The sequence below is a fragment of the Phyllostomus hastatus genome, unplaced genomic scaffold, assembly GCF_019186645.2.
Source record: "Phyllostomus hastatus isolate PE091 unplaced genomic scaffold, TTU_PhHast_1.1 phas_contig_41, whole genome shotgun sequence".
NCBI classification, from domain to species: domain Eukaryota; kingdom Metazoa; phylum Chordata; class Mammalia; order Chiroptera; family Phyllostomidae; genus Phyllostomus; species Phyllostomus hastatus.
Window position 1 is genome coordinate 5497025 of NW_025333876.1, and position 5216 is coordinate 5502240.

The 5216-nt window shown below is 37.5% G+C and overlaps 1 pseudogene; it reads right to left on the reverse strand.

Annotated features, from left to right (window-relative positions):
- Window positions 1–1170: 1170 nt before the first annotated feature.
- Window positions 1171–2555, reverse strand: LOC123822745 (annotated as a pseudogene).
- Between the last annotated feature and the right edge of the window lie 2661 nt (window positions 2556–5216).

Genomic DNA, 5216 nt, shown 5'->3' on the forward strand with positions numbered 1-5216 from the left:
TGTTTTAATTACTATGGCCTGGTAGTGTAATTTGATATCAGATAGCATGATTCATCCAACTTTGTTCTTCTTTCTCAAGATTGCTGTGGCTAACAGACGCAGGGCCCTTATGGTTCCATATAAATTTTTGGAATATTTTTTCTAGTTTGGTGAAATATGCCACTGGATCTGAATAGGAATTCTATTGAATCTATAAATTGTTCTGGGTAATATGGACAACTTAATGATGTTATTTCTTTCTATCCATGAACACAGTATATGCTTCACTTACTCGTTTCTTCTTTGGTTTCTTTCTTCTTTGTCCTATATGTTTCTGAAATCTTTTATATCCTTGGTTAAGTTTATTCTGAGATTTTTTTTCCAATATCATTTACTTTTCCTGGAATCTAGATATGACTAACTTAATAGTATTGAGCAAGACAGTGCTCAATACTATTAAGGTTCATTTTAAGTTCTTTAAACTAGCTCATCATTTATAAATGTGAATTCACATTTCAGTAAAAATGGAAACTAGAATTTGACATTAACAAATTTACTCAATATTAATGTTAACCACAAAATTTTTATATGAGCCATGTGGACTTAATATACCAGAACTTGGCCTTTATAAACTAGCTTATACGTAAACAGTGACTTTATCTGTCCTAACCTATTTAGTGTTGCACCAGAGCCCCTTCCACAGCTTTTACTACATAAACAGATTCCTCCCTTTAGGAAAAAGTGAAAAAGTTCCCACCTGGAGAAAAAAAACCTAACAGATTTATCCAGTTCTGAATCATCAGAAAATATAACACCAGAAATAGGTTATGAGCTACTCTTAAGTCTTTTAACCTAAATAGTATAAAAGAAAGTTACAGTGTTAGCTGAAAGAACACAGAGGTTTCTCATTTGTTTTAATGGGTCTCAAAATTCTGTAACAGATTTTGGTCAAGTTGTTTCCATTAAAAAGTACTGATTTTAAAAACTAATAACTTAAAAACTGCTGTGCACACACAAAAAACACAAATGGTCCATAAAACATTCTCCTTTCTTTCTGGAGATTTTATGATGCACTGTAATCATTAACCAGTCCTTTACTATTAAACTTAAGTGGCCAATTGAGACAAACAGTTCTGATACCATTCTTCCACTACTGATTAAGACTGAGGTGGCAGGTGTTGGGGATAGTATTCATTTAGCCTTCTGAGCTTTCTGGGCAGACTTGGTGACTTTGCCAGCCCCAGCTGCCTTCTTGTCCACTACTTTGATGACACCAACAACAACTGTCTCATGTCACTAACAGCAAAGCAGCCCAGACGAGGATAGTCAGAGAAGCTCTCAATACACATGGGCTTGTCAGGAACCATATCAACAATGGCAGCATCACCACATTTCAAAAACTTTGGGCAATCTTCCAGCTTTTTTACAGAGTGACAATCTTCTCCTTCAGCTCAGCAAACTTGAAAGCAATATGAGCTGTGCAACAATCCAGAACAGATGCATATCCAACACTGATTTAGCTTGGATGGTTGAGGATAATCACCTGAGCTGTGAAGCTGTCAGCTTCCACTGGTGGGTCACTTTTGCTATCACACGCCACATAGCCTCGATGAACATCCTTGACAGACATGTTCTTGACATTGAAGCCCGCATTGTCCCCAGGAAGAGCTTCATTCAGAGCTTCATGGTGCATTTCAACAGACTTTACTTCAGTTGTAATGTTGACTGGAGCAAAGGTGACCACCATGCCAGGTTTGAGAACACCAGTCTCCACTCCGCCCACAGGGACAGTACCAATGCTACCAATTTTGTAGACATCCTGGAGAGGCAGACACAGGGGCTTGTCAGTTGGATGAGTTGGTGGCAGGATGTAATCCAGAGCTTCAAGCAGCATGGTTCCACTGGCACTGCCATCTTTATGGGTGGCTTTCCATCTTTTGAACCAAGGCATGTTAGCACTTGGCTCCAGCATGCTGTCACCTTTCAAACCAGAAATTGGCACAAATGCTATGGGTGTCAGGATTGTAGCCAATTTTCTTAACGTAGGTGCTGACTTCTGTAACAATTTCATTGTATCTCTTCTGGCTGTAGGGGAGCTCAGGGGAATCCATTTTGTTAACACCAACAATCAGCTGTTTTACACCCAGTGTGTAAGCCAGAAGGGCATGCATGCTCACAGGTCTGCCCATTCTCAGAGATATCTGCTTCAAACTCACCAACACCAGGAGCAACAATTAGGACAGCACAGTCAGTCTGAGATGTCCCTGTAATCATGTTCTTGATAAAGTCTCTGTGTCCTGGGGCATCAGTGATGGTCACATAATACTTGTTGGTTTCTAATTTCTACAGGGAGGTATCAATGGTGATACCATGCTCATGTTCAGCTTTCAGTTTGTCCAAGACCCAGGCATACTTGAAGGAGCCTTTCCCATTGCAGCAGCCTCCTTCTCAAAAATTTTGATGGTTCTTTTGTCGATCCCATCACATTTGTAGATCAGATGGCCAGTAATGGGAGACTTGCCGGAATCTATGTGTCCAATAGCCACAATGTTAATGTCAATCTTTTCCTTTCCCATTTTGGCTTTGATTTAGTGGTGGTTTTCTTGACACTTGTGTTCTGGCATAAAACCCATTGCAAAAAAGCTGTTGTGAGATATTTTTAATGCAACAGTAAATGGGATTGTTTTCTTAGTTTTCCTTTATGATAGTTCATTATTGGCATACAAAAAATTCACTGATTTCTGGATATACATTTTGTATCCTGCTACTTTACTGAATTCATTTATCAGTTCTAGTAGGGTTTTTTTTTTTTTTGGTGGACTCTTTAGGGCTCTCTGGATACAGTATTATGTCATTTGACAATAACAGTTTTGCTTCTTCCTTTCTAATTTGGATGCCTTTTATTTCTTCTTTTTCTCTGATACCTGTGGCTAGGACTTCCACTACTGTGTTGGACAAAGTAGTGAGAGAACACATCTCTGACTTATTCCTGATCTTAAGGGAAACATTTGTATTTTTTGCCATTGAATTTGACGTTGGCTATGGATTTGTCATATATGATCTTTCTTATATTGAGGTACATTATCTCTGTTCCCAGTTTGATGAGAAGTTTTATCACAAATGGGTGCTAGATTTTATCAAATGCTTTTACTGCATTTATTAATATGGTCATGTGATTTTTATCCTTTATTTTTGTTGTATGGTGTATCATGTTTATTGATTTGCAGATATTGTACCAACCTTGCATTTCCAAAATAAATTCCACTTGATCATGGTAAATGATCTTTTTAATGAATTGCTGAATCTGGTTTGCTAATATTTTGTTGAAAATTTTATCATCTATGTTCATTAGGGATATTTCTTGTAGTGTCAGGGTTTTTGTTTTGGGGAGTTTATTGATTACTGCTTCAATTTCGTTACCTGTAATCAGTTTATTCAAATTTTTATTCTTCCTTATTCAGTTTTAGAAAATGGTATGTTTTTCAGAATTTATCCATTTCATCCAGATTGTCCAATTTGTTGGCACATAGTTGTTTATAACATCTTCTTAATCTCCTTTTATTTCTTTCAAGTGAATTGTTACTTTCACTCTTTTATTTCTGATTTTATTTATTAGGGTTCTCTATGTTTTTCTTGATGAGTCTGGTTAAAGATTTGTCAATCTTTATCTTTTCAAGGAACCAGCTCTTGGTTTCATTGATCAATTGTAGTGGTATTTTAGGCTCTATTTCATTATTTCTGCTGTGATCTTTATTAAATTTATTGAGACTTGTTTCATGTCCTAACATGTGGTCTATCTTAGAACATGTTTCATGTGCATCTGAATAAAATGTATATTCCGGTGCTTAGAGTTGAAATGCTTTAAAGTGTATCAATTAAATCCACTTGGTCTAGTGTGTCATTTAAGGCCATCATTTCCTTGTTCATTTTCTGTCTGGAAGATCTATTCATTGATATCAATGGGGTGTTACAACCTTCTACTATGACTGTATTACTGTCAGTCTCTCCCTTTATGTTCATCAAACTTTGCTTTACATATTTAGGTGCTCCTATATTGTGTGCACAATTGTTTACAAAAGTTATATCCTCTTATTGGATTCTTTGTCTCTTATTATTGCCATTCCCTTTTTTTCATTGCTGCTTATAGAGAGAGGAAGAGAAAGACTAAGGAAAAGAGAGAAACATTGATGTGAGAAACATCAATTGGTTGTCTCCTATACATGCCCAGACCAGGTATTGCACATGCCCAGATTGAGATTGAACCCACAATCCAGTTTTGTGCAACAATCAGGAATTGAACTCACAACCCATTGGTTATGGAATGATGGCCTAACCAATGAGCCACTCTGGCCAGGGATATTGCTTTTGGTATTTTTTTTTTTCATATTGTGTCTGATTTCTTTTTTTTAGAAATTATTCAATTGTTGTTCAATTACAGTTGTCTGCGTTTTCCTCCCACCACTCCCCCTCATCCAACCACACCTCCCTCCCTTGCTTCCACCCTCCCCCTTTGTTTTGTCCATGTGTCCTTTATAGTAGTTCCTGAAAACCCTTCTCTCATTGTCCCTCCTCCCTCAGCTATTATTAGAATGTCCTTAATTTCAATGCCTCTGGTTGTATTTTGTTTGCTTTTCTCTTTTGTTGATTATGTCCCACTTAAAGGTGAGATAATATGGTATTTGTCTTTCACTGCCTAGTTTATGTCACTTAGAATAATGCTGTCCAGCTCCATCCATGCAAAGTGTAGGAGTTCCTTCTTTCTTTCTGCTGCATAGTGTTCCATTGTGTAAATGTACCATAGTTTTTTAATCCACTCATTTGCTGCTGGGCACTTACGTTGCTTTCAGCACTTGGCTATTGTAAATTGTGCTTCTATGAACATTGGGGTGCATAATTTCTTTTGGATCGGTGTTCCAATGTTCTTAAGATATAATCCCACCAATGGAATTGTCAGGTCAGAAGCCAGTTCCATTTTTAGTTTTCTGAGGAAATTCCATACTGTTTTCCACAGTGGTTGCACCAGTCTGCATCCCTACCAACAGTGCACTAGGGTTCCCTTTTCTTCACAACCTCTCCAACACTTGTTTGTTGATTTGTTTATGATGCCTATTCTGACCAGTGTGAAGTGGTATCTCATTGTGGTTTTAATTTGCATCTCTCTGATGGCTAGTGATGTTGAGCACCTTTTTCTGTGTCTCTGGGCCCTGTGTATGTCCTCCTTGGAGAAGTGTCTGTTC